Here is a 17840-nt window from a genome sequence, read left to right on the forward strand (position 1 = left end):
CTCCCGCCCGCCCAGCCCGCCCCCGCCCCCCCCACCCCCGCTCGGCCCGGGCCCCGCCGCGCGCCGGCCCGCAGACCCCGGGGAAGCCGTGCGGGCAGCGGGCGGCCCGGCGCCGAGGACACGCCGGCGGCGGAGGCGGCGGGGCGAGGGGCGGGGAGCGGGCCGGGCCGGCGCTCCGACTGGAGGAGCCGCCGCCGCCGCGCCGGGCGGGCGGGCGGAGGGAGGAGCGCGGCGAGGGGTGGGGAGGCGGAAACGCGAGCCGGGACCGCGGGTGCGAGCGGGCGGAGGAGCGAGCGCGACCGACGGCCGGGCCGGGCGAGGCGAGCGGAGAGCGAGCGCGAGAGCGAGGGGCCGCCGCCCGCAGCCGCACAAAGGCCGAGGCTGGGGCCGCCGCCGCGGCGCGCGGGCCTGGGAGCGGCGTCGGCCGGGGCCCCGGAGCGCGCGGCGCCGGGCGGCCATGGCGGGCTACGTGCCGGGTCAGCAGCCGGCCAACCGCAGCCAGGAGAAGGAGTTCGTGCAGGCGTACGAGGATGTGCTGGAGCGCTACAAAGGTGCGGCGGGCCGGGCAGGGCCGGGCCGGGTTCGGACGGGGCCGCGCTGGCCGGGGGTCCGAGTCCGCGGCCGGCGCGCGGGGGCCCCCGAGCCGCTGCAGGTGGGCGGCCGGCGGGTCGCGCCCACCCCGGCGCCGGGGGCGGCCCCGCGCGGCGGTGTCTCGGGCCAGTTTATTTACAGAAGTGGGGTGACCCCGGCACCCCCTCCTCCGGACCGCGGCGCCTCCCCGCGCTCGTTACCCCGGGACTGTTATCTGGCCCGGCTGCAAGGCGGCGATCCGGGGAGCCCGCTGGCTGCGGGGAGTTGCCGAGGCGGGGCGCGGGCTCCCTCGTGAGGCTCGGACCTCTGCGTGCCCCCGAGGGTCCCGCGCCCCTTTTGTCCTCCCGGACCCCCGGCGATCGCGGGGCAGCCGAGGTGGCGCACCCCCGGGTTTCTCGGGGGCCGGTGCCCGTGAGTGTGCAGTTCCGGTGGCAGGCCTCCTCCCGCCCACCCCCTCCCGGGGGCTTTGGGCCTGACGGTTGCTGGGGGCTATTGCTTCCTTTTCCCAGAAATAAGGTTTATCGCGGAGCTCGGATTTCAGCCCCTGGAGGCTCCCTGCTGAGCAGCGCTGCCAGCGAACGGCTCGTCTGAAGCCGGGGTGCAGAGAAAGTTTGACCGGCCGGGGGTCTGGGCCCGCGGGGCTCCAGCGGCTGCGGCGGCCCCAGGAGCGGCAGCCGGGGTGCGTGGCCTGGGGAGGCCCCGGGGTGGATGTTGAACATCCAGGTCTGGGATTTTGCTTCGTGTGGCGGTTGTGCTTTCCACAGACGTGGAGACTTTCCCAGAAACTCCGCAGGCAGCACTTTCTCCCCTTCGATTCAGCTGGGGCCCTTGTGACTGGGCCCCGAGTGTCTTCTCATCTGAAGGAGAGGAAACTTCAGCCCTTTTGACCGAGTCCAGCATTCTTGTTCACGGCACCTACCCAGCAAAGGGAAACAAATGAAGAAGCTGTAAAATGCTCCCCCCCTCCCCTTGTGGCATTGGAGCTCTGCTTGAGAGTGGAGAGAGGAGAGAGAGAGAGAGAGAGAGAGAGAGAGAGAGAGAGAGAGAGAGAGAGAGAGAGAGAGAGAGAGATGAAATGCAATGCTAAAGTGGACCAGCTCAAGAGTTCTACTTGTTCCCTTCTGCAGCGGCTCCTCTAAGCTGTCCAGGTCTTCCTGCCTGCAGCAAGTTTTCTGTCAACCCCCTGTGGTCTTTCTTTTAAGAAATGTGGTTCGTTTCAGAGCACAAAGAGGTTAGATTGTGCCGCTGAACTTCATTGAAGAAAAAAAAAAGCCGCTAAGTGAATGGTTCCATTAAGTTCCCTTTGCAGGCCTTTGAGCCACTGCTGCTCTTCAGAGGGAGGATTCTCTGGGCCTGTCCGGAGCTGTGACAGCTTTAACAATCAGAATTCAAACAGAAATAGGTGAGGAAATCTCAGGACCTCACTGGATCATATTGCCGGTGGCCTCCAGCTGAAAGGAAGTTGGACTCCTAGCCAATGAAACGAGGGAAGAAGGGGAAAGTAGGGCTTGTTGGGGGAGAGGCCTCTTGTGTCCAGTCCTTTTGCTGTCTTACTCAGTTTGGCTTTCCTCTGAAGGACCTTGATCAGGTGTATAGGAATTTGATCCTTCCCAGACACAGATCTCTTTCTTGAGGGGAGGAGTGAGTCAAAAATGGTTGGCCAGAGTAAATTAACGTGAGCCAGATGAGGTGGTTGTGCAGTCTGCTCTATACTAGGTGTAGAAGAATTTCTCTCCCATCCCCACTGCACCATTCTCACCGGATTAGCATCTGGGCCTTTGTTACTTTGCTGTGTGGAATTCTTGCATTTTCCAGACTTAGAAATCCCCTCTACTGCCTTAATAGGGGAACTGCTTGCCTAAGCTGGAATCAATAGAATGACCAGGGGAGGTACTTTGTTGAGAATAAACTACCAGGAGTTTTTTTTGGAGAAACTTGTGAAAGTATTGATGATGATGGGATTCTAGACTCTCACTGGTTGGCCACCAAATTACTTGGATCTCTGTGCGGCTATTAATACAAATGCCTTATTCTACAAATGAAACATGTTTTTGTATTCAGAAGAAGAGCTAAAATTTTCAGCTGCATAAACTGCCCCGAGAAGGGGCAAAGGTGAGAAGGGAAGTGATGTATTTGCAGTGTGTGAGGGTGTAGAGCAGTATATCATAGCTATATTAGGAATGGTTGTCAAGCATGGACTTTCCAGAATTGTGCCTGGCAACAGTTTCCCTGTATGTTGGTAGTGAGCATGGTTTTGGCAGGATTAGATGGTTCAGTGTGGACGTAAACACTCTCACATTTCCTAAGTATGCCAAGGGCTCTTTTAGAGCCTGGACTGACCAGCACACAAGAGGAGGTATTAGATAGTAACTCTGGATCCTAACGGTTCAGAGTAGATAGCAGTCAACAGAGCCAGAGTATGTCCTTTATTCTTCCAATCCCCCAATAATTATTAAATACAGTGGGGCCTTGACTTACGAGTTTAATTCGTTCCGTAACTCAAATTACTCGTATTTCAAATCAAAAAGTGAACGAGTGAGACACGTGATGCTGAGCTGATGTTGTGGCGTTCACTGTGACCTTCACTGCGCCAACTAGCGGTGGGGTATTTGAAGCTGGCTCGTAACCCCAATTTTAGCTCGCAACTCAAAGCAAAAAATCGGCCGAGAGAGTATCTCAAAAAACTCCTTAGTCGGGACACTCGTAAGTCAAGGCCCCACTGTACCTTTTAGTGATCATAGAGTGGTAAGCCCTGGAGATGCCAGAATTATGACTGAGATCTGTTTTCTGCCCTTGGTTATTCACACCTTAGCAAGGGAAAAATATATGCAAACAAGTAATTGTGATACTGCGTTAAGTGCTAGAACAGAGGTATATATAAAGTATTTGGAAGTAAAAGGAGGGATAGCTATCTCCCCTTGTGGTTCCTTGAGAGACTCAACAAAGGGGGTGACACTTTAGGAGTGCACTTTTAGGGGTGAATGGGATTTGGTGAGAGGGTGGGGAGGGCAGGAGGCAGAGGGAATTAATAGCATGCACAGAGGCTTGAAGGTGTGAATATAAATGGAAGTGTTTGAGGAATGTGAGTGGTTGGGTATGACTTAAGGGCTAGAGTTTTGATGGGAGTAGATGGTACTGTAGAGGACCCAGAGTTCAGCTTGTAAAGATTCTTTTATGGCTTTATTCAGTGGGCAGTGGGGCAATCAATCATTGAAAGTTTTTTTTTTTTAAAGCAACAATCAGTATGCCAATTTTATTGATTCATATTAGAGGACATACCTGTCCAGTGATTGGAATACTTACATCACTTTCTCTTGTACCAAAGTGCTCATGAAACTAGTAATTAGATGGTTGCTTGGTAAACATGGAAACAAAAGAGAGGTGCATTGTGTTGAGGACTATTTCATCCAGACGATATGGGCCAGTCACAAAGTTTCCCTCTCTGTAGATTGAGATCCTTATGAACACCAGAGGCAGATAAGAAGGAACGAACAGTCAGAGAGGTGGAGAACCAGGACCTGACTCTTCTCCCAGGATAGAGACAAACTCTACTGAAGAAGCAGGTCACATGGACATAGTTTTAGGTTTTAAAGAGAAGGCTTAAAAACAAACAGTCTGGGTTTATAGGGGTTGGTTAAGCAGAAAGGGTAAGATGTAAACTGGCAGAATTAGACTTTGTTTTCTCAAAGCCCTAAAGACTAAAGAGTCTTTCCATGCCAGGCTGGACTAGGAATAAAAGAGAACATTCACATTGCAACACTGGTAACATGGACTACCTGGTACTTAAAAACTTAAGAGTTCTCACCAGGTGTCATGAAGCTAATTGGGACTGCTTTTTGTTCATCATATCACAGAAAAGAAATTACAAAGCTTACTGCACAGAGAATTAGGAGTGAAGAGTCTGTATGTTATTAATGTACAAACCCAGCAAGGCAGCAGAATGAGACTAGGCTTTGAATTTCTTTAGTCTTGTGCTCCAGTCCTAGTTCTGCCACTTAGCTTGTGCTGTGAGTGATCTTGGGAAAGTTGATTAACTTCTAATCTTTGGGTTTCTCATCTGTTAAAATTGGGATAATAATACTAACTCATTGGGATTCATGAGAATCTGAGTGAGCTATTGGCATATATTAAGCCATAATGTTTAGAAAAACCTTTCTATATAATACTTTGTGCTTTACAAAGCAGTTTCATATTCATTAACTTATTTGATCTTTATAATATCCTGTAAGGAAGGTATTATGCACATGGGTAAATTAAGGCATAGAGACTTAAATTATTTTTCCAAGAGCCAGGATCCAAACTTGTAGTTGAAGGTTTTACATTGTATCACAGAAGGAAGCTTTAAAATTAGAGCAGTGACTTGAGTTAAGAGAGATAATTGTGAAAATGGGGCGCTGGCCAGGTGCTTCAGTTGGTTAGAGTCTTATACCAATACACCGAGGTTTTGGGTTTGGTTCCCAGTCAGGGCACATACAGGAATCAACCAATGAATGCATAAATAAGTGGAATAAGAAATCAATATTTCTCTCTCTCTTTCTCTTTCTTCCCCTCTCTCAAATCAATAAAGAAAAATAAGAAAAATTGTGAAAATGCTTTAATTGTTATTATCATCATTATTAGTTTTTAGTCTTTGAACTATAAGTCACAACCTTATGTGGCCTACATTTCCAAATCTGTGAACTGTGGAGAATTTCTTCTTCCCTTATGGGAGAGGTTTCACAATATATAAACCACTTTGAAATTCTTATACAACAGCAATGTAGTGCAAAGTGATAAAGTTTTGGTTACACACTGGTTAGAAAATATAGGCTGAGGATTTGGTATTGTTTACCTATGTGATACCCTGATGCAGCTTCTTGGTTAAATGTTGACTCAATTTTTAAGTTCCTTTTTAGAATACAACCCTTGAATTGGAGTGGATAGCTTCTAGACAGAACAATGGAGTAATTACATTCTGGACAAGGACACTGTTAATTCAGAAAGTGAATCAAGTCCGTCTGCTGGGAAATCACAAGCTTTGGCCACTTTCATGCTGTTGAAATCATAATACGTGTGCATGTGCTAACAGTGCTTATGGGAGCTACTGCTTATGGGGGCTTGCTTGGCAGTTGACATAATGCAAGCCAGGGAAATGAATCAGCTGAAGCCTTATTGTCCTGGTATTTTTCAGTGCCAATTTCAGTTTTTAGGGCCCATGGTAGAAAGAATACTTTAGAGTACACATCTGGGAACAGAAGCATCCCAGGATCAAAAGTCACAAGTAAACAATTATGGGTTGCAAATGAGTTTGTTGTATTTTTTTTCAATGGTCTTAAAAATACCCAGGCTTTCCTCCTTTTACTAAATAAGGTTGGCCCTTTCAGCTTCTGGTAATTATATGTTGAGCCATGTGTGACTAGCTTGGGTGGTGTGCTAAAGCTCCTGCTTTTGTTCTTCATGGTTTTGATGGGAATTTAAGCCTGAGTTGCCTTGCTTGTACCAGGGGCATTTACTAATTTCCTGGCCTGGAGGAGCCCTTTCAGGCCTGTTGGCTTGGCTTGCAGTATCTAAGAATATTGGTCCAACTTTTTTTGTTACTTCTAATAAAACATTATTTTTCCTTCCAGAACTTCCCAGTTCCTGGAATAAATTACAACAAATCTCTGATTCTTTGTCCCCGCTTTCAGGTCCTTTCATAATTTGACTTGCTTTGCATTCCTAACTCTGTCAACTGTTAATGCCCAACCACAGCTCTTTGTTGTCTTTGGGCAGGTGTCGTAGAGTAATACTTCCCCCCAGGCCCTTAGACCTGTCTCTGTGCTTTTATGTTCTCTCTTCCTGGAATGCCCTCTTACTTTCTTTCTAATTACTCGAATCTTTGTGTGTGTGTGTGTGTGTGTGTGTGTGTGTGTGTGTGTTTAAAGCTAAGCATAAGATCTGTGTCTTCTATGTACCTTTCTCCCATTACTCTATCAGACATTAATCTTTCTCTTTTCTGATCTCTTATAATGTCTACCTCTCAATTAGTGTTGAACTATATACCGTTCTGTATTATTCTTGCCTCTTCTCTTTTAGAAGTGTTTCCCTAATGAGGTTTTATGCGATTATCCTGTAGGGACTTTTTGTACTTCTTTTGTATGTGGTTGATTGACAGGGAATTTCTCTCAAGAAGAAGGGGCAATCAAATCAGCACTTTCAAGTTATATTTTAAAATAATTTCATATTATAAAAGTGTGCTTAATGTATAAAATTGTAAAAAAAAGGCAGGAAAGTGTATAGAATTTTAGATAATATGCCTTCCATAGTTGTGTGTGTGTGTGTGTGTGTGTGTGTGTATGTGTGTGTGTTGGGGTGTGTGTAGGGAGGAGGATGGAGAGGTAGGCAGACAAACATACTCATACTCTGCCTGGAGAGAAGGGAGTTCTCAGGGACACCCCCTTCTTGGCCAGCCTCGGATCTGACATGCTGTGCTTGCTTTCCTTTGCATGACCATGTGCAGTCATCAGGGATGTGCTAGTTATCAGGATGATTTGCATCATCTAGGATACGTTAATTGGTCAGTCTGCATCTTTCTTTTGGGCAAGGGCTTTGCCAGCTGTATGGATGGATTCCCTCCTACCATAGCAAATTTCCACCATGATTTTTATTCAGAAAGGTAAATGATGATGAAAAGAACGCCCTTGCTTGAAGTGTCTTTTGGAGTTTTCAACCTGCAGGAGCATGTTGGATTGCGATGTATAGGAGGGGATTTAAAAAAAAATTTTTTTTGGCTGTGCTTTTTAGTCAGTCAACAGCAATGAGACAAGCTCACTTTGTACACTGCTTTCTGTTAGTACTTATATGCAGATATTGTCTTGGGGAAAGTGGCAGTGGGGAATTGGGTGGGCCACTTAGAAACGTGGAGAGAATTATATTAAGATTAGGGGTAGAAGGAGAGAAAGTCCTGAATGTCAGTATGAGGACCCTCAGGTTTATACAATGGGCAGGATTAATGTCCTGGCTGTGTAAATGATGGATGAGAGTGATGTACTCCCTAGAAGTTGTAATCACTGTTGTAATTGAGTCATGAGGTTAGATTAAGAAGTGGCTGGTGAAGAGGAGAGGGGTATACTTGAGAGTCATTTTGGGCCGGTATAGGGACTTAAGTCTAGTTAATAACTGCTAATTCTTTTCTAGAAGATTTTGCCTTCAAAAAATAACTATCCCTCACAGCTTTTTCAAAACAAAGTCTTCTTATATTAAAATGTTCTTTTGAAGATTTTACTTTATTTTGAACTTGATAGATAGGGCTATCTATTTGAACCTTTGACTCAAGGTTGTGTTTCTGAGTCTTCTCATTTAAATGAGCAATGCGGAGTGCCCCAGTACACCTATTCTATCCAGTCTGGACAATCTTCATGGTATGGTTCTAGGAATATCTGCTAAGAATTGCATAAGAAATCCTCTTAAATTTGCTCTAAAATCTTCAGTTATATCTTGAACTGCTAATCTCCCAGGGTATCAGGGGGGTTGTTTGGAGGATTTATTTGTGTAATTAATAAATATTTATTAAATGTCTCTTGTGAAGCAGGCAGTAGGCGAAGAGCTAAGGAAACAAAGGCAATGTTCTTCATCTTTATGAACTTACAGTTTAATGGGGGAAACGCATTAGTAAACAATTATCATCCAAGGTAGGGAGTGCAGTTATCTAGGTAAATGCTGGTGCTTTGGGAGTGTAGAGAAGTACCCACTATAGCCAGGGTGGGAAGGGGTTAGGGGAGGCATCCAAGAGGAAATGACTAGCTGTCATCTAAAGAATTTGGGACGCAGGTAAAGGGCATTTTGGGCAGCATGAACAGAAGTAAGAGGATGAGAGAACTTGAGGAGAGGGAATATGGGGTATTAGTAAGGTTGGAGTGTCCTATGTAAGGGAAGGAGAAAAATGAGGTAGGGAAAGTGGGCAGGGCTAAAATGTTGACTGACAGTATGTCCTACTGTGTAGAGTTTGGACTCTATCTTACAGGCTTTTAGGAGCCATTGAAGGATCTTGGGTATGAAAAGCTGTCATTAGATTTACATTTTAGGAATATTTCTCCTCTGGCAGCAGTATGAAAGAGGATTTGAGAGAGTCAAGACTAGTGACGGATGAGTTATGAGGCTGTGACAGTAATTTAGGCAGGGAGTGATTAGGAGCTAAACTAAGATCCTGAAGTATTACTGTAGTGAAGTGGGCAAATCAAGAAATGCTAAGGGGTAAATCCACGTGTTTTGATGACTATTAGAATGTGGTCTATTGACGGGAGAGGGAAGAACCTTGGATGACTTGGAGGTTTCTGGCGTAGGTTTCTGTGTGGGTGGGTGGTGTCCTTAACTAAAATAAGGAGTATAAGAGAAGGAAGGTTATTTGCGGTGACATGCTAACATGCTGGTGCAGGGAAAGATCCTGAGTTCGTTTTTCATTGCATTGGGGTTGAGGTTTCTGTGGGGTGCTCAGCAGAGGTGTTCCACAGATAGGTGGTTGTATTGCATGTGGAGCTCAGAGCTATAGATGAGGCAGTCATCAGCTCATCAAATCAAAACCACAGGAGTGGGCAAGAAGATTGCTTAAGAGTGTGTGTACAGTGAGAAGAGGTTTGAATAAAAACTCTGGGGAATTCCAGGGGAAGGGTGTTTTTGGGATCAGAGGAAGAGTAGCTCTGAAGGACATTGTCTACCACAAGGGAGTGGCCAGAGATGTAGGTCAGCAAGAGAAGGACGCTGGGCTCTAACATAAAGATCACCTTTACTGGAGCAAGTTCAGTGGAGCTGTGGGTTGGGGAGTGAATGAGAAGCGCAGGAATGGAATCAGTGAGTTTTGAAACCTGGACTTTGAAGGAACAGAGAGGAGGAAGACATTACGTAGAGGGGGATATAAGGTAGAGGAAGTTTTGTTTATTTATTGTAACATATGAGAGACTTAAGCATGTTTAAGTGCTGTTTGGAAAGTCAGCAGAGAAGGGGAGATATAACAAAATTTAAAGAAGGGAGAGAATAATTGATGGGAGCATGTGATCCAGAATTAAAAGAAGAATACGTCTGATGAGAAAAAGGGAAGAAGGCAAGAATGCAGGTGGATGCCCTAACCAGTTTGGCTCAGTGGATAGAGCCTCGGCCTGCGGACCAAAGGGTCCCAGGTTTGATTCTGGTCAAAGGCATGTACCTTGGTTGCGGGCACATCCCCAGTAGGGAGTGTGCAGGAGGCAGCTGATTGATGTTTCTCTCTCATCAATGTTTCTAACTCTCTATCCCTCTCCCTTCCTCTCTGTAAAAAAATCAATAAAATATATTAAGAAAAAAAGAATGCAGGTGGTTAAATTGGCTGATTAGAGAAGCAGAACTTGAGGGAATTTCCCCTGATGGCTCTTACTCTGTCTATGAAATGGGGCGGGAGGGAGAGGAGCTATCTGCTGAGAGTAGAGACTATGTCTGTGTGTGTATACACACGGACACACATGCACGTGTGTGTTCTTTCCCTCTAGGACCAGAAGCACTCAACAACCTGGTTGTAGATAACTGAGAAGGCAGACAGGTGGATTGACCCAGGATCAGCATTTTCCCGCGTAGGTTTGGGAAAGGATGGAAGAATAGGGGGTCTTTGTAAAAAGTGTAACATCTGCTTGACTGTTCTCTGGCTGGCTTGTATTTTGTGCCCCCCTGCAAAACTGTAACCTCTTTAGGGCAGGAACCATTTATAATTTGGACCCCTTTATAGCATTTAGTAAAGTGCAGGGTAGAGATTGGTTCTTATCTATTTGTTGACTTAATCTGACTTGTGATCAAGGGTATCTTGACTTGACATAGAAGAGGCTTTTCTCACCTGTGGTCTCATCTCAGTATCTGATATGGAGAATGCAGGATTCATTGGTTTGAGAGTGAACTCTAGGCTTAGTTTCACTTACTCTCCCCAGGGTACTTGAGGTTAGAAACATTTCTGCTTTCCATGAAGACTACAGGATATTCCCTATTCTCTTTGGACCAGGCTTGTGAGGACTTGGGTTCTTCACAAAACTAGACAGAGTGGCTATTGTAGAAGATGCAGCCGCCTCCGCGTGTATTTGGCAGGCGGGCAGCGAACGTGATGTATTTGTTCTCATGACTCAGAAACCTCCCCACCTTAACTTAACAGGTTCAGTATAATCACTGCCTTTTAGATCATGATAGTGTCCTTCAGAATTTATCTGACCTTTATATCTAAAAAGAGTTTTAGTTACCCTTTCCTTTGTCCTCTACTTGCTTGGTTGTTTCATTCACCCTTAGTCCAGCGTAGAGGATATTTTCTAATGTATTGGGGCGAGTTCAGAATTGACTTAGGTCTTGCCCCTTTTGGCACACTGCATCCTTTGGTTTTTAACTGGCATGTTCCCCTCAGTGTGGCTTGTTTTCTGCTCCTCATTTTGTAAATTTGGACTCTGTATCAGATAAATTTGACATGAGTCACTCCAGGGAGTGGAAGGTGTGTCTTCACTCATTTGGAGAATATTTGATCTTGTTTCAATCCCTGGTTTGGCTTATCTGGTACAGCTTCTCTCTGTCCTGCGGGAGGGGTGTGTGTACATACACTTGTGTGTCCCTGGCCTCTGGTTCCACATATTGCAGTGGATGGTCTACTCCAGGGCATGCCACTTTGCATGTATGGACCCCCTCTACTATCCTTGTCATCACTGTCGGCAAACATGCTTCTATTAAAAGCCTCTTTGAATGTAGTATAGTATCTAACACTGAATAAATAGAGTTCATAAGCCCTGTCTGCCTCTAGGTAGGAGTTTACAGTGTACAGTAGACATTACAAATGACAAAAACAGTAATGAATCTGTAAGCAGTTGAACAAATAAGGGATCGTCACGCCTCATTTAGCTGTCATTTTCACAGTAGAAGCTATCCTGAAAAAGAGACTTAGTCCACAGGAAGAGGGATTGACAGCAACAAGATCATCGTTGTTCCAGGGAGCTGCCATCTTTGGCCCTTTGGCCAAGCAGTTTCTCTCTAACGTCCTTTCTAGTCATGCAGACCTATTGCCATGTTCTCTTTCCATATAGCCAGGACAGGATCCTAACGGGGCTTCTCTCTCTAGGGATCTGTGGCTGAAGTGGTAGGCAGGGGGACTTGGAAGACTTGACTTCTCTGGTACAATGTCTTTGTAACGGAAGAAATTTACCCCAGACCTACTGCAAACGTGTGTATTCACAAACACCAACATGACCCATGAGGTCATTGTTGGGTTGGAAAGTTGGTCCGGCCTGGTCTGGGGCACCTCCCGGGGGTAAGAATGTAGGACCTATCCCAGACTCTGTTGCTTACTAGTAGTTTCCCAAATGGAAAACAGAGACTAGTTTAGTTGGGGTGCTTTAAGAGCCTCACATCTCTCAGAGGTCTGGTTCATTGTTTCTGTTGATATTGTTAATTAGTATAATAACAGTGTTCATGTAATACTGCCTTTATTAAAAAGAATGGGCATCTTCCAGGGCCTGGAATTTTCCTTCACCCTCCCTGTGGGAGAGGAAGATAGAGGGAGCATTAGGTTCCCAACTCGCAGGCCTCCTCTCTCTGATCATCCGGTGGGTGGCTCCTAGGTAGGGGTGAGAGAGTGGAGGCCCTGACGTGACTATGCCCTTGTCAAGGGATAAGAGGCAGTAGTACAGGTGGTATTTTAGTAATAGCAGATAGGTGTGGGGACAGTATTAAGGGGCTAATAAAGGCAGAAAATGTTGCTGTCATTAGCTGCTTCCCTTTGCCTTTGCCTAAATAAGTTGTCTAAGAGCAGAGCTGAAACCTCTGCATTTGTTTCTTCTCCTTTTCTTCATTACATTTTGTTTTCTTGTAAAAATGTATAATACCTTTAATAGGCTTGTGATAATATGGAAAATTAAATAAATAAAAGTTCCAAAGATTGGAAAGCTAAGTGGTGATTTGATTATGGTCTTCAAATATAACAAGGGTTTTTCCTGCAATTCATCATAAACCAAAACTGCCTTGTAGCACTTCTTATGGTTTTTGTCAACTTTTTGTGTATATTTGTCTGAGCTTCCCAATCTAATTGTGGTCTTGTTGAGGGTGTTAGTGGTGTCAAATGATATGCACATGATATACTTCATGAATTAAACTACTTTGCAAATGTGTCAGACTTCTCTTAAAAATTGCCCGATTTGAACTGCTCAAGTAGAATTGCAGAAATTGTTTACCGACAACCCCATGGAGCACTGGGGCTGTGGTAATGGAGAGAAGTCTCTAGGGCTTTGAGTCAAAGGACAGTTCTGTGCTGTGTATAGTGCTATAAGCCACCACTCAGTTATATTACATATAATTCCATTTCAGGCTTTCTTGTTACCCAGGCATCCAGGACATCTATAGGAAGGTGATGATAACAGCCTGGTGCAGTGCGACCACTTCTGTGTATGGAAGTGCTATGAAGCACAAAGACAGTGCATAAAATATAGGACAGGTAGGCAGGAGAGGAATGAACCCAATTGAAGCTAGCTGTATCTGTAGTAAGTAGGCAAACCGTAATTACCTGTGTTGCTCAGAGACCTGAGCTGAGAGTGGGGGTAGGGAGAGGACACACTCATTACCTTTGGAAACATGATGGGAGTAAATAACTCACTATTCACTCAGAGTCACTCGGTGATATGGACTTTGAGTTGGCTCCTAGTCACCCCAAGTCACCCAAGCTTAAGGTTAACGTTTTTGTTGAGAGGTCCCCTTAGATACCACAGCCATTCATTTTGGTTGTCTACCTTAGAAAGGAGACTGGGGACTGAGCTGAGGTGGCCCGGGAGGGAGGAGGAAGGATTAGTGAAAGTGCCAGAGAAACAAAGGCTTAATTAGAAGGTTTTTCTGGCTTGGGAGTTAAGGTTGTTTCCATTAGCTGATTGCTGAGGTGGGGGTGGAAACCAGGAGGAGGGGGGGGAGTTGTAATGGGAAGCAGAATAATTAGCACTTGGTGGTGACCCTGTGGTGGGAGGACCAGCAGCATCTGCAACACTTGGGAACTTTTTAGAAATGCAGGATGTTAGGCTCTACCGCAGGCAGGCCCAATCAGTTTTCATTTTAGCAAGATTCCCAGGTGATTCTGTTGGTGATTGAGTGTTTCAGGGCAAGGAGCTTTGGAGTCTGATGAACCTGCGATTGGAACCTGGTTGGTACTAGCTGTGTGACCTTGGATAAGTTATCTAACCTCCCTGTGCCTCAGTTTCTTCTCTGCAGAGTAGGCAAACCCGACCTCATAGGGCTGTTGGGGAGAGTAAATGAAATATCGGTGCATTTTGCAATTGGTTTAATAAGATTTAGTAATATCTATAATGTACCAAGTACTTAGTCTGGCACAGAGCAAATAAATACTCAGTAAATGTTATTACTAATAATTATATTAGGCAAATTTATATGAATGAAGAGCCTTTCTCTATTTCTCTTTTCTCTGTCAATGAGTGCATCTGTCTGCCATTTTATAAAACTATAGTCATCATGTGTATACTGTTTGGTGTTTGCTTAGCATTATTTAATAATAGTTGTTACAGCAGCACCAGTTAACAAATATTGTACTTTTTAATATGCCTGGGCCTATTTTAAGTACTTTATGTATATATTCATTCAGTCTTAGAGCAACCATGTGAAAAAGATATTATCTCCATTATCAGATGAGGAGACAGATCAGAAAGGTTAAGTGACTTGCCAAAGATCACACAGCCAGTAAATGGCAGCGCCAAGATTTGAATTGAGCAGTCTATTCTAGCATCTGGGTTCTCTCTTCTCATGTTTGCTGTTGTCCTCAAAGTTCTATGGTATAATGGAAATCGGGAGACTTGGGTTGGATACCTGATTCTGCCACTAACCTATTTGTGACTTTGGTTAAGTTACTTCTTTGAGCTAGTTTTCTTACTGTAAAAATGGGGAGGGGGGATATTAGACAAAATTTATGAGGTCTCCATTGATTCATTCAATACATGTTGATTGAAATAAAAAATTTGGTAGAAAATCATATCTAGAAAATTGGTTCAAAAGTGTTTGTTCAAGTATGTTGGTTTGGTTAAGAAAAAGGGATTGAATCTTGGCGCAGTCACTTCCTGGCTATATGATGTTGGGCAATTTAACCTTTCTAAACATTGATTTCCTCATTAATAATGGGGAGACTAGTTTATACCTTGCAGGGATGTTGTGAAATTTGAATAAGATAATGTATATTGGCACCTAGTATATGTGGGGTACACAGTGGATGCTCAATATACATGAGTTCTCTTTCCTTCTTTCTGTTCATCCAAGGATGGTTAGGGAAGCAGATATACCAGATTCAAAAGAAGTAAGAATATATTTTGGTCCTAATGTCTTTTTTCCATAATGGTATTCTCATTGTTGGGAGATTAGAATTAGTAGAGAACGAAGTGTGCATATAACCAGGTCCTGTTATTTTTAAATAACCCACCCTTTAATTTTAAATTAAACTTTCTTTTGAAAATACATAGTTTATGGTAGCATAAATGCCAATTAAAAAAAAAAAAAGACGGTGTATTAGTTTCCCGGGGCTGCTATAACAAAGTACCACAAACTGGGTGGCTCAAACAACAGAAAGTTATTTCTCATAGTCTTGGAAGCTTGAAGTCTGATGAAATCAAAGTGCAGCAGGGTTGGTTCCTTCTGAGTGCTCAGAGGGTTAATCTTTTCCAGACTCTACTACTTTCTGATAGCCTCAGGCTTGTAGATGGCGTGCGAGCTCTCTCTCTCTCTGGCTTATACATCATTTGTATGTGTCCGTCTCTGTGTTCGAATTTCCTCTTTTTATAAGAACAATTTTATATTGGGTTAGGGTCCACCCTAATGACCTCTTCTTCACTTGATCGTTTGTAAAGGCCCTATAAAGTCATATTCACAGTATTGGGGGTTAGAACTTCATCTTTGGGGGATACAATTGGACCTTTAACAGGTGGCTTAGTTACTTTCTAACCTGGAGAGAAGAGCATTTATGAAATTAACTTTTGCAGGTCCCTTAAGACTTATCACTAAGATTCTCTTCTTAGGTATACAGGAAGAATCCAGGCTCACTCCTTATCCTGCGAATTCTGCACTTAAGTTTTTTTTTTTTTTGTCTTCTTTTTTTTTTTTTAAATTAAATCTTTATTGTTCAGATTATTACAGTTGTTCCTCTCCCCCCCCCCCCCCCATAGCTCCCCTCCACCCGGTTCCCACCCCACCCTCCACCGTCAGCCCCCCGCCCCCCACTGTCCTCATCCATAGGTGCACAATTTTTGTCCAGTCTCTTCCCGCACCCCCCACACCCCTTTCCCCCCCAAGAATAGTCAGTCCACTCCCTTTCTATGCCCCTGATTCTATTATAATCACCAGTTTATTCTGTTCCTCAGATTATTTATTCACTTGATTTTTAGATTCACTTGTTGATAGATGTGTATTTGTTGTTCATAATTTGTATCTTTACCTTCTTCTTCTTCTTCTTCTTCCTCTTCTTAAAGGATACCTTTCAGCATTTCATATAATACTGGTTTGGTGGTGATGAACTCCTTTAGCTTTTCCTTATCTGTGAAGCTCTTTATCTGACCTTCAATTCTGAATGATAGCTTTGCTGGATAAAGTAATCTTGGTTGTAGGCTCTTGGCATTCATCACTTTGAATATTTCTTGCCACTCCCTTCTGGCCTGCAAAGTTTCTGTTGAGAAATCAGCTGACAGTCGTATGGGTACTCCCTTGTAGGTAACTGACTGTCTTTCTCTTGCTGCTTTTAAGATTCTCTCTTTGTCATTTGCTCTTGGCATTTTAATTATGATGTGTCTTGGTGTGGTCCTCTTTGGATTCCTTTTGTTTGGGGTTCTCTGTGCTTCCTGGACTTGTAAGTCTATTTCTTTCACCAGGTAGGGAAGTTTTCTGTCATTGTTTCTTCAGATAGGTTTTCAATATCTTGCTCTCTCTCTTCTTCTGGCACCCCTATTATTCAGATGTTGGTACTCTTGAAACTGTCCCAGAGGCTCCTTACACTGTCTTGGTATTTTTGGATTCTTTTTTCATTTTGTTTTTCCGGTTGGGTGTTTTTTGCTTCTTCGTATTTCAAATCTTTGACTTGATCCTTGCGATCCTCTAGTCTGCTGTTGGAACTCTGCATAATATCCTTTATTTCAGTCAGTGTATGCTTAATTTCTAGTTGGTCCTTTTTCATAACCTTGAGGGTCTCACTGGATTTCTTGAGGGTCTCACTACATTTATCGGCGGTCTCACCAGACTTTTTGAGGGTCTTACTAAATTTATCGGCGGTTTCTAGAAAGTTCTTGAAAAACCTTTAAAGTGTGGTTTTGAACTCTATATCCAGTCATTTGCTTTCCTCCATTTCTGTCATTTGTGACCTGTTTCTTTGTCTCCGCATTTTTTATGCTTCCCTATGTTGGTAGAGTGGCTTTGTGTGCTAGGTGTCCTATAGGGCCCAGTGGATCAGCCTCCCCAATTACACTGGGTGTACACTGGCTCTTGGATCTAAGGAGGTGCTAATTTAGCCTCTGCCTGAGGCTACCCAGCAGGAGCTACGAAGAGATCTGCAGATTCCCCTTCCTTGTTTGGGGTTTGGAGGTGCCCAGATGAGGCCCAGCTGTGAAGCAATGCAAGCTGCTGTGGGGCCTTGGGCCTTCTCTTAGAAGTTCTGGGTCTGTCTGGCCCAGCTGCAGTTTGTTAGGTAATTTTCAGATTGCAAAGGGCCAGGGCATTCATATGCAAAAGCCTCTGCTGAAGCTTGGGTGGGGTGGGGTCTCAGGGAATCAACAGGGCGGAGCAAGCAGCTATGAATGATCCTCAGCCCTGCCTTAAGGGGCCCTCATCTCAGTGTCCCGGTACACCTTTGAGAGAAAGCCGCCCTCAAGTTCCGAGTTCTGCCCACTGCCAGACAGTCCAGTTTCTCCCTGTATGAGTCTGGGTCCCCAGGGGCTCACCCGGAACTTGAGTTCAGAGCAGTCGGGGGCTTGTGACTCCCTCCCGATTCAAAAAGACAGCTGAGTCCTCAGTTGCCAGCCCAGCCGCGTGCGCCTCCGTACCTCTGCACTTTACTTCCGCACCTCCTCTTGAGTCTCAGTGTGCCTTTCTCTTTCCTTCTAGTTGTAGAATTTCCACTCAGCCAGCCTTCCTGTGGTTCTGGATGATGTCCGTTTTGTATTTTAGTTGTATTTTTTAATTTGTTGTCGGAGGCAGCAATTTACGGTGTTTACCTATGTCGCCATCTTGGTTTCTCCCTGCACTTAAGTTTTGGCAGCATTTAAGGAAGAGAACTGAGA

At 44.8% G+C, this 17840-nt stretch overlaps 1 long non-coding RNA gene across 1 annotated transcript in view; it reads left to right on the forward strand.

The window, feature by feature from the left end:
* The first annotated feature begins 239 nt into the window (after positions 1 to 239).
* LOC118675499 overlaps positions 240 to 17840 on the forward strand; it is a 43674-nt gene continuing 26073 nt past the window's right edge. The window contains exon 1 of the long non-coding RNA XR_004973930.1: positions 240 to 551. This is a non-coding gene — a long non-coding RNA (uncharacterized LOC118675499). The remainder of the gene's footprint in view (positions 552 to 17840) is intronic.

Source organism: Myotis myotis, unplaced genomic scaffold (genome assembly GCF_014108235.1).
Source record: "Myotis myotis isolate mMyoMyo1 unplaced genomic scaffold, mMyoMyo1.p scaffold_m19_p_2, whole genome shotgun sequence".
Taxonomy (NCBI): domain Eukaryota; kingdom Metazoa; phylum Chordata; class Mammalia; order Chiroptera; family Vespertilionidae; genus Myotis; species Myotis myotis.